This window comes from Pseudophryne corroboree, chromosome 6 (genome assembly GCF_028390025.1).
Source record: "Pseudophryne corroboree isolate aPseCor3 chromosome 6, aPseCor3.hap2, whole genome shotgun sequence".
Lineage (NCBI taxonomy): Eukaryota > Metazoa > Chordata > Amphibia > Anura > Myobatrachidae > Pseudophryne > Pseudophryne corroboree.
In genome coordinates, this window is record NC_086449.1 from 286259448 (window position 1) to 286271545 (window position 12098).

At 44.2% G+C, this 12098-nt stretch overlaps 1 long non-coding RNA gene across 1 annotated transcript in view; it reads right to left on the reverse strand.

The window, feature by feature from the left end:
- The window catches only part of LOC134935197 (uncharacterized), a 90657-nt gene that overhangs the window by 25377 nt on the left and 53182 nt on the right, over positions 1-12098 (reverse strand). The window lies entirely within an intron of this gene.

Here is a 12098-nt window from a genome sequence, read left to right on the forward strand (position 1 = left end):
AAATGGATATGATATATTCTATTGTCTTATGTCTACAGTCTGTCCAGTATCCACTCAGAATGTCCATGTACACTGTGGTCACTTTATCATAGGATTGGATTGGCAGTGCTGGCTATATTCAGACAGAATGCTGTTTTCACAGGGGAAGCACTCATTTGTATGAGCCCTATCAGTTTCTAACTGCAGTGTGTTTATGACTTTTAGCCGTATTTGAGAAAAAATTCCCCGCCAATGAAAAGTTTTTCTAAAACATGTTTTTTTGTTCTCATGATTTTCTGAAACTGCTATACATTTTTTTTAGTCAATAGTAGCTTTTTAAGTATAAAAAACATTCACTATAGGTTCTATGGACCTTTAAGGTCATATTCAGAATAGCCCAAATTCCTGTGTACTTAGGGACAGTAAGAGATGTCAGAAGCTTTGGGATCATTACAGTGGCGGAACTAGTGAGCGGTGGGCCCAGGTGCAACAAAATGCTTTGCCCTCCCACCCCCTTCCCCCCTCATCCCATCCAAGTCCACCCCCTCACCCCTGGAGAGGATCTAGTGAGGGGGACCTGCTCAGGGCCAGGGAAATGGATACCTAGCAACAGTGCCGTAACTAGACATTTTAGCGCTGTGTGCAAGAAATGGCAACGGAGTGCCCCCTTTATGTAAAACTGGGGCAGTGCGCACTGTGCAAAAAATAGAGGGGCGTGGCTTCATGAGGAAGGGGTGTGGCCACAAAATAATACCAATTCATATAACGGTGCACAGTAGTCTCCATTATTCAAATTACGCCGCACAGTAGCACCACTACACCAGGTAGAGCCCCTTTTACACGTTACGGTGGACAGATTCCCCTTTTTACACATTACGGCAGACAGAGTCCCCTTTTTTACACATTACGGCAGACAGCGTCCCCTTTTTTACACATTACGGCAAACAGCGTCCCCTTTTTACACATTACGGCAGACAGCATCCCCTTTTTACACATTAATGCAGACAGAATATATAGATAGATAGACAGATAGAATAGGTTATACTTACTGTCTCAGCTGGCAGTCAGGCTCCTCGGTGCAGCAGCTTCTGGCAGATCCCGGGCAGGGGAGAAGAAGAAGGAGGCAGGGGGACTCAGGAGCCACAACAGCACAGTGTAATTGGTGGAGGCGCTGCTGCAGCTTTCCCTCTCCTTCCACATAGGCTGGCCGCTGCTGCGGTGATGAGGGAAGCGCATCCCAGCATTCACAGCGGTGGCCAGCCTATCTGGAAGGAGAGGGACAGCTGCAGCGGTGCCTCCACCAATTACACTGCGCTGCTGTGGCTCCCTCCTCCACCTCCCTCCTCCTCATTCCCCCCGTGGCCGCTGCATCCCTGTGCTCTTCTCCTCGGCAGGCGGCGGTGGCCCGCACCACACAGCGGCAGCCAGGCGTCATGTAATGAGTCAGTTTGACTCATTACATGCCGCACTGGCTTTTGGCCCCTTGACAGTGGCGGGCACCAGTACAAGGCACCGCTTGCACTGGTGGTAGTTCCGCCACTGGACCATTAAATACATTTACATTTCTGCCCTGAGAAAGGCAATACCACATACCAAAAAACTGCAAGTAAACCAAGATTTCTAAGCTTGTAAATACTATGTGCATTGTGCCATGCATTTATTGGTAGCATGCAGTCGGCGGATAATGATTTATGTATTTAGATGATAATGGCACCCTACCTCCCAAGAAAATATTTTCCCACATATGTAAAACAGTTACCAATTTGTGAACACGGCGCGGATAGTGCTGAAGACAGTCATTACACTAAGGATAATGTATTTAGAAGCTGTACTGAAAACCCATATCGATTCAGCTTCTGGACCCAGTGAGCTCAAGTGTCATTGTTGTTAACAGCTTAGTGCCTCCTTTTGTGAGCTCCTGTACATCATTGATAGCTGCTTCTGTTGGTGAACATCAACAACAAGTGTCAAGGCTGTTTCCAGCAACAAGCATGATATTAAACAGAAGTACTCCAAGGACACACAGCTACTCCAAGATGTTGGATAACCACAAGACATATGGAGATGTGCAGATGTGGAAGGCAGAGCCATCTTAACATATGGGCACACTAGGCAGCTACCCAGGTATTAATGATTCTAAGAGCCTTTGAGCAGGAGTTGGCTGGGCTAGGAAACATCTGCCAGATAGTCAATGGCTTTCACCATGCTGATTGGTGATGGCTGGAGCGATCCACCAATCAGAGTGCTGACAGCGATTCACTGTATGGAAGCATGTGGAGAAAAGGTGCAGGACCACAGGAGGGGTAATGTTTTTTTTTACTTATTCCCGTGAATGGGTAAGTAAGGGCCCCAGTGCATTGTTTTTACCAGGGCCTACAATGCTGTTAAGACAGCCATGGTGGAAGGGTGTCCCTGCCAACAGATTTACACAGAAGTCACTGCAGGGGGATCTTATGGGGAAGGCTACTTTGTCACTCTCACTGTCCTCTATGGAGCAGACAACATTTTTGCAAGACTTGGGCTCCTCCAGTGAAAAGGCTGTGTAGAGAGCCATTTGAAGCTTGCTGCCAGCCATTTGAATATGTGTGATGTGTGATCCTATCATGGCTCACCATGTCAGTGGTCATGTGTCTTAGTGGCAGCCTTAAGAGTATTTAAGTTAATTGAGAGCAGAGAACAAGTTGCCAGTGGAGGAAGATCCATGAGTAAGCAAAAAGATGGATGGAAAAGGAAAGAAGATATCTGTAATGAAGAAGCAGTAGATTCTCTCTGGTGAATCACCCAAAGAGATACTATTGGATCAACAGTGGTGTGGAAAGCAAAAGAGCTATTAACAATGCTATCGACTGAAGCCACATACAGCAGAAGTTAGGTAGCTTTGGGCCACGTCTACCTAATTTAACAGTGCACCCTAGACCTCTAGGGTAATCCAGACACATAGGGGCCTATTACCCTTGCCCCATAGATCCTACTCAACAATATTATTTTGCCACTAGGCTCAAATTCTTCAGGTAGGGCTTTATTTGGCATTAGGACCAAAGGTCTCAGTTAGGATTGTATTTGGCATTAGACCTAAGGGCCTCCCTTAAGAGAGTAGGATTTAGTCCAACCCTTTTGCTCTTTCAGTATCTCCTCAATTTAAGCCTTTTCCCATCGTCTACCGGACATGTGCAGTGTTGTCTCATGCCCATGCTTCCTACTGGGATCAGCACCACTCACTGCATAAAGGAGAAGAAGTAGGGAAATATTATAGGCAGGGCATCCTGTATTCAGGCTGTGTTGTGTCCTCTGTGTGTTCATGTTTTATTGTGATTGCTGTATGTTTTGCACTGCTTTGTATAAATGATTTTGTGCATACACTAAAAGAAGTTAAGTTTCAGGCACGCCTCAATTATAGATAGTTATTAAGTGTTAATTGACAACTGGTCTAATCCATATTAGGGCTCATTTTATTTTTTCATTATTATTTATTTTTAAGGCGCCACACAATTTCCGCAGTGCTGTACAGGATATGTACAGGTAACAGTGAAAATAGAAATATCAATAGTATAGTATATGTAATCTGACATAACATTGGAACAACACAAAGAAAATGACCAACAAACTAGGTACAACATATATGGGACAATAATTGGGAGACTCCCTATATAGTCAGGCATGAAATGGTAAATCCTAGGGACAGAAGGCAGTCCAGCTCTCAGTGAGACTGTACCAAATGAGGGGTGAGCATACATAGCCAGAGTCACTGAAGGGGACAAGGAGATAAATAACACTGGAAGCAGGGATAGTCTAGGGTTGAACAAGAAAATTAAGGATGCTACCCAGAGCTTACATGTTAAAGAGGTGGGTGAACAAGTGGAGGGTGAAATAAGGAGAAGACAATCAAGTGAATGAGGGAAGGGTGAAGGTTTAGGAGGGATAGTAGACTTTGGTGAAAAGTTAAAGTATGTTTTGCGTAAATGTTTGAAGATGGGGAGACTAGCAAAAAGTCTTACTTGCTATGGGAGTGAGTACCAGAGGCAGGGGCAGATGGGAAGAAGTCTTACAGGTGGGAGTGAGAAGAAGAGACAAGGTGGGAGTAGAGGCAGCAATCAGAAGAAGAGTGGAGCAGGTGGCCTGTGAGGACAGAGATGAGGTCAGATACGTTGGGCAACACAGAGTTATTGAGAGCTTTCTATATGAGGAGTAGGAGTTTGAACTGGTTCCAAAGGGGGATGGGGAGCTAGTGAAGAAAGTTGCAGAGGGGGAAGATTGCACAGATCTTTCAGAATGGTCAGCGAGGCTGGAGGTGAACCATGAGAGGATAGAGTTACTGAGACCAATAGAGTGAAAGTTTGAAGGAGGAGGAGGTGATCAACAGAGTCAAAGGCAGCAGATAGATTGAGAAGGATGAGAATAGAGAAGTGATAATTGAGTTTGGCAGTGAGAAGGTCATCAAGGGACTTTACTGTAGCATGTGAGAGGATGACACAAACCTCTTCCCCAGTAGTAGGGACAAATGAAGAAAAGGAGGCGAGGGACAGCAAAAGAGCGGGGGGATGAGATGTCCTTGTTGATAGTATCATCGTGGACATGAAGAAGGAGTCCAAGTCAAAGGCTGAGATGAAGGAAGGCAGTGGCATTATATTTAATATTTTACATACAGTATAAACATAAATGTGATGTTGTATGTGCTGGCTGCCATACCTTGGGTATAGTCAGCGCAGTGCGTTTCACAGCCACCACTGCACCCAGGTCTCAACATTCAGCTTCACTTCTCCTTCCTCTACAATAACGCCCCCAGACTCCCATTGGCTAGTTTAACAGGAGTCTGGGAGTTGGCTTATACAGTATATGTATGTTTATATGTGTTAACATATTCTTCTCAATCCACCAGACAATGAAGGCTGGTGAATTAAGAAGAAATTAGAGCCTTCAATTAGGACTGTTTAGCATTATTGCTTTAGGCAGGTCCAAAGGCAAGAACATATCCTATATTTTTAGGTAGGTAGGCCTGAAATACGATAAGGGGGGGGGGGGGGGGGTTCTTCAATAGCACAATCTTGACTTTTGCAATTGGCACCAATTTTATTCTTCCTGTAAACATTTTAATGGAATAAGATAGAAGTTCAAAGCTGCACGCAAGCAGCATTGAATTTCTGTCTGATCTCTAGGAAGGGCATGCAGAAGACATCTCAGTAGAAGAGATGCCTCCTGCATGTAACAGCAATCCAAGCACTGTGCCCGACGTCGCAAGCTGGGATCCAACATTGGGACCATCGGTCATGATGTTCCCTGCAGAAGGTCAGCTGAGTAAGTCCCAGCTTGCGCAGATGGCCAATGGAATGAGGGCTGCGAGGCGAGGAAGTTGGAGTGGTGACACGCAGATCCTTTGCTCCCCCCTCCTAGTAAAAGGGTCACAGCCCTCCCTCCACCCCTCCCCACTTCTTCAGTCTCGCGGCAGAGGGGAACTCCATACAACAGTGCAAGGGACGTTCTCCGTACAACCTTGCGCAGCCGTAGATTCCCAATGATCGTGAATCTGTGTGAGACATAGTATCTCCATCCCTCTCTGAATCAGGCCCAAGAAGACTACAGAGTTACAGAGAAAGCAACATTGTCCCAGCAACCATTGGAGGACAATGGTATGAGTTTATACAAAGCCTGCTTATCACCAATCAATGGTGAGTTGTTATTTTGTTTATTTTTAAGTCATTCAAATACCATTGCTATATAAGGCATCTTGAGTTCTGTTGGAGAAAGAGCGTTTTATAAATAAAATTATTATAATTATTATTATTATTAATAAACTATTTTTGGACTTTATCTGCCACACATTTTGGAATATCTATTTGAAGAAAATTTTATACAAGAGATTATTTAAAAAGACACTGGACCCCTTTAATACTACTACTACTACTACTACTACTACTACTACTACTACTAATAATAATAATAATAATAATCATCATATAGAGGATTCGATATAGGGGGAAATATCTTTTATTTAATGCACATTTTCTTTTGGACTTTTTGAAACTTTTTTCTTGAGTGCCCCAATAAGGAACTCTTCGGATGACATCCATTTGTTCATTACAGTAGCAGCAAAGAAAGCTGATTGGAAATAACATGGCTGGGACATTCCGTGAATAATTCCCTGTACTCTACCCAGTGATGTTCCTCTTCCATCTTTTTTGCCTATACACTTCCATGCTGCAAACATCATGATGTGAAAATGCAAAAACATCCACCTTCAGCTTTCACTATTTGGTTTTAGCATCTGTCTCCATATTACTAGTCTACTGGATCCTGGATATTGTTGACTTTGATGAATCATAATCTTAATTAGATTAAGGATAAGGAGTGGCCCTTTGGAAAGTTAGAGAGTCACACATGTGGCTCTTGACGTGTTTTAGATTGCTTATCACTATACTAAACTCAAGGGGTGTACGGTGATGTAAATGGCTCAGGAGGCACTAGTTAGTACCAGAGCCAGATTTACACACAATATATGAGCAAAAGGGTTCATGCGGGCATTATGCGAAGATGTAGTAGTATATACTGCAGGAAATTAGGTGAGTAGTGATCAGAGATGTGGGGATAATGTAGGCATGGGACGGAGGCACTGCCTCACCTGACATAGGCTTTTTACTTCAGAGTTTTGAATATAAAAATGATTTTAAATAAAGCAAAGAAGATATTTCTGATGTATTCTTTGTATTTTTCAGATACTTTATGTAATCAAACCTCTGGCATATACGTTAGTATGGCAGCAAAGGCTCTGCCTCACCTGCTTTACCCCACCACACGTCACTGCGGAATTTTACAACATGTTTCACCAGATCACTATTGACTACAGCAGAATATTCAATATGCAGCCCTTCGGCTTCTGTGGAACTACACATCCTAGCAAGACCTGCTACAGTTTTGCTATGAAAGCATGCTAAAAGTGCAGTGGGGCATGCTGGGATGTGTAGTTCCACATCACACTACAGTGAATTAACTGGGTACTGTTTTCTAGAGACATAACCATTCAGGAATAGTACATGTGAACAAAAATAAGAGGCATTTGTTTGGGGCCGTCTTAGTAGAGAACTATTTTACCATCCATGGTGTTAGGAATACAGTTATTGGAATTTTTACAAGGTGAACAATTACAGAAAGGTCAATTTCAAGGACCAAATCCACTCAGATTATGGGGCTATGCATCATAAAACGCCCTTCTAATGGTAAAGTATGTTTTTTATTAGTGGCAGTATAGTGCAATTTATGAGCACTGATGAAAAAAAAAAAGAATACTGACGTGCACGTCAACTCAGTGAACATATACAGGATCAGTTAGAGTAGAAATGACAGTCAATAGTGGTAAAATGAATTTTACTGGGTAAGATAGAATCAATTCCAGAGTCAACGAAAAACGAAAACCCCAATGCGATATAACAAGAGACATAAGTCACATCTAATATTACACAGGATAATAAGGTGGCCAGATATTCTAGATAGTAAAATTTGTCCATCTAGTAGGAAGAAGAAAATGAATTGTTTAACTACTTGACAGTTCCATCTCTTTGTCTATTTAGAAGCTTTTAATGACTGAGCTGCTAACTCCCTGAGCTATATGAAGATTATAGAAAGAAATTAATAGGCTTTGTAAAATCTAGATAGCTATTGACTTCAGTGACTTTTATGTATTTTACTGTAAAAATGAAAAAGGAAGGTCAGAGGTAAGTGGGCAAGGCCTGATAACTGGGATTCCATGTACATGCAGATGAATAGGGAAAGCAGATCATGCAATAGATGTTTGAAAATACAGCCAGTGGCAGATTTTACCTAGGGGCTGCAGGACTGCAGCTCCACAGTAAAATACACCACCCACTGGGACTGTCCAGCAGTGGTTACCCAATGGAATCACAGCCGGCAGGCAGTCCCAGGGGGAGATGTTTTTTCCCCCTGGGTCTGCCAGTCCGGACTGCAATTAGCAGAGAGCGCGTCTTCAATGGGAAGTGTCTACCCTGCTACAATGGCAGTCCAATTTGAGTTCTAAGGGCTGTAGCCGATGCAATCCCTAGAAGTCTGTGCTGCTTGTTAATTTCTGGATCTTGATTCTGCGCATACGCACAAGTTGCTCCTTTCAGATCTTCAAAGAGAGCAGACAGCAAACGCCTTGCGGAATTACAGGTAGGAGCTGCCACTAAATACAACTGTAAATGGCAACTCTGTCACAGGAAACATAGGGCCCAATTCAGACCTGATCGCTGCTGTGCATTTTTGCACAGCGGGCGATTAACGATTGACTGCGCATGTGTATGCACCACAATGCGCATGCGCATTGCCAAACAACAACAGGCATTCTGGACAGCGACAGGATAGTGCAAAAATTTCAAACGCACAGGCACTCCCAAGCTGATTGACAGGAAGAGGACATTCGGGGGTGGTAAATGACTGTTTTCTGGGAGTGTCAGGGAAAATGCAGGCGTTCCCATGCATTTTCAGGGAGGGTGTGTGATGTCAGCTGAGCTCCGGACCTGAGCAGCCTGTTCTCTTTGCACTGTAGGAATTAGTACTGGGCTGCGCACAGATTGCACACAGTGGGAAAATCATTCGATGGTGAGTGAGGTGCGAACGGATTTGCAGCTGTCCGCTGACTAAAGGATATTTGTAGCACAGCATACACATGCGATCGCACACTTGCATGGGCAAATATACACTCCCCTTGGGCGGCGACTATCTGATCGCAGGACAGCAAAATTAGCAGCCCAGCGATCAGGTCTGAATTAGGCCCATAATGTGTGCATTCTGCAAAAGTCACACTAATAGGAGAAAACATAAAACAGATACTAAGGGGGGGTATCCCAGTGGCGAACCTACATTTTTGGGACCCTGAAGCTTGAACTGTTAAGGGGTGCTGCCCTTCACAACCAGCAACAATAGGGTAACATCCAAAAAGGTCCAAATGGACTTGCTGCCCTAGCAAGGACCTTGAGGCCCAAATGTTGGAGAATGGAGTGGTGGGGTGGAATCACCACACAGGCACCCCCCATTTCAATAATCACCTCACAGAACCCCCACTTCATTAATCACCTCACAATACTCTCTTTCTCCTCCCCCCTCTCTTCAATAAACACTGCTCAGCGCCAGCAAAATTAACTTATTAGGTAATTAGGCCTTTTTTTTGTTCTGGGCTCCTTCTCACCTTTCATTGCTCCCAGCCTCCTTTCTAGGACGGGCCTTTTCAGACTCCTACATTCCTGGGAATGTCACAAAGAGAAGTTCTGCAGGCTGTCAGGAATGGTAGTGTAAAATGGATACACGTTTCATGCTATTTACAGAGCACACATCACAAAGTTAGACTACAACTCCCAGCAGCTTCTGCGGTACTAAGTGACGTGCATCCAAGCTGTAATAACAGCTACGCTGCACTAAAACCAGAGATGTGCAGTCAGGGTAGGCAAGGAAAGCAGAGCCTCCCAATCACACACCCTGTCAAACTCCTGAGATTTGATATAAAAACGATTAGAATAATACAAAGAAGATATTTATAACATAACCATCTTCTTTGTTTATTGTAATCCTATTTATTGCTAACACTCACCAGCTTTGTGGAGCTCCCTGGAGCTGCAGGGAGGCAAGAGATGAGGCAGCAACAGCTCTGAGGTTCTAAAGTAAGACACTGCTTTACAGAGCTGGGGCGGGGCCACACAACAGGCAGTAATGCTGCACAGAAAGGGAGCTGATAGAGGCATGCATCTGAGTGTGGGGGCAGGCTTTGTGCACTGATGGACACTTGGATGTGTTATGTGACCAGGAAGTGCACTGTAGTCAGAGCTCAGTCAGCAGCAGCAGCACGGGAAGACACAGGGATGTAGGTAGGAGACTCAATGGACACTGTATCTTAGTGTAGTGAGGGGAGAGTTACAGTGAGTAGAGGGTGAGACAGGCTCCCAGCATTCAGCCCCATCCCCATGTGTGCCCCCCCAGCCATTCACCTCACCGCACACCACTGAATAGAAGCCTGCTTGTCATGGTGTTATTGGTGATGGGCTATAACCATGCATACCATACATAAAGACAAGAGATGACAATCTAATTTTTGCTGTTGAAATGTACAAGTGAGACGAGTGCAGCCTGAATTGAGAATTCAGATGTATTTTTATGGTTTCAGCTGGCCCTAGCATAAAGGCAGAGCTATAGAACTATTAAGCTGTGCACCAATGAAGGAGTTGAGGATCCAATTCCCACAATTAGGGTGGCAAAACCCAGGATTTGCGGGATCCCGGAATTTTGGCCAAAAAATGGCCGGGATTCAATCCCGGGATTGGAGCTTCCAATCCTGGGGATTTCAAGATTAGGAAGCCCCTTTGTTTTTTTTCAATGCCGGGCAGCGTTGAGCATCCTCAGGAGGCTCAGACGCTGCCCGGCTCCCCTGCTCACCTCTCCCTTCGGTTGTGTGCACTGCGCATCGTGATGTGAAGTCAGAGGTCATGCAGCGCAGGCAGCCGATCACCACCCACGGCTCGGACCTCAGTGCCTGCACCGGCCCGCAACCCAGCAGCAGGTGGACCCACCGTCCCATCCAGTCAGATGATGTTATGTTATTATGAGGACTGGGCAGGGTGAGGGATTGTGGAACAGCGGCAGCGGACATTGCAAAGGAACCGATCCTGGGATTGATAATTTTTCAATCCCGATTGCCTAGCCACAATGTAGGCTATGAACGATTCTGATGAGATCAATTTTTGATGTAGATTGATGGAGAGAGCTTTGTTACCATAACCTTTTATTGCATTTTGTACTACTGTGTTGGTAATTCATCCACCCCCGGGGCCTTACTATTAGGTAAAGAAGATAGAGCTAAATCCACAAAATTTAAAGTAAACAGGGGGCTAGATAAGTCTATTCTCATTCAATATAGGCAGATAAACTCCTAAACTTCTAAACAGATAAACTCCTTTAGGCTAAAATATTTCTGACTGTGATGTGTCTTTGTAGTGTACATCTTTTCATAATAGACATGAAAAACATTAATAATGTCAGTTATCAAAACATGCTTACTATCATATCATATATTGGGGGGCCGCTGCAGTGCGTTATATATACTCATTAAGTTGGCCATGAAGCTTCAATTTCAATATGCTTGCTAGTAATGAGCATGTTTGGCAAATAGCATCTTGCTCCAAGGACATAATTAGAACTATGTGGACCCTATAGAAACATTTTGTAGGGACTTTAGTGCTCTACTTGGGCCTCTAGTGCCCTATTTGATATTATGCCACTTATACTGCCCCCAATTCACATTATTCCACACAGTGCCCCCAGTTCACATTATGCCCAGTTCATATTTGTGGGCTCCTTCTTACTACACTCCTCACTGACAGCCTAGTCTAGTAGATGGTGGATTTCCACAACATCATCCCATTTTTTTGTAAATCAATCAATCAATCAATCAATCAATCAATCAGTGAGCTAGGTAAATAAGCTGGGGTCTCTGTCCAGAACACATAATGCCATCAGACCTATCCACTTGTACCTTAAATGCCACTCAGACCTCACCACATGCCATGAGATCTCCCCATAAGCTATTAGAATACTCTCCTACCCATTTAATATCCATAAAATCCCTCCACATGCACTCAGACCTCTCTGCAAATTCCTTAAATACCCCTCACACATCCCCACATGCCCTTATTTCTACCCACCCGTGCTCATTAAATGCACCTCTGATCTGACCGCATGCCCATATACCATCCCATATGCCCTTATAACAGGCCATATGCCTGCGACCCTGAGTGAGGGCAACATTCTGCATGGGATGAGGCAGTGACTTTTTTCCTTATTCTTTACACCCCCCACCAGTCCTGTTGCCACCATGGACATCAGATGTTCTGCTTCTACAGAGACAGTTTTGACATTCAACCATTTAACACTAAATCATCCACGATATTGGATGTCACTGACCAATGGACAAGTATCATCTTAAGCGTGGAGGGCCCTATATCAGCCCCCTAAATCATATCAGGGTACCACCTGTTTGGTGGCCCATGTTGCAAAGAGTTAATGGCCTTAAATGAAGCCTCATGAGTGCCACACTTTGATCTACAAATGATTTACAACTAGGCAGGAATACTATTAACAAATATAAC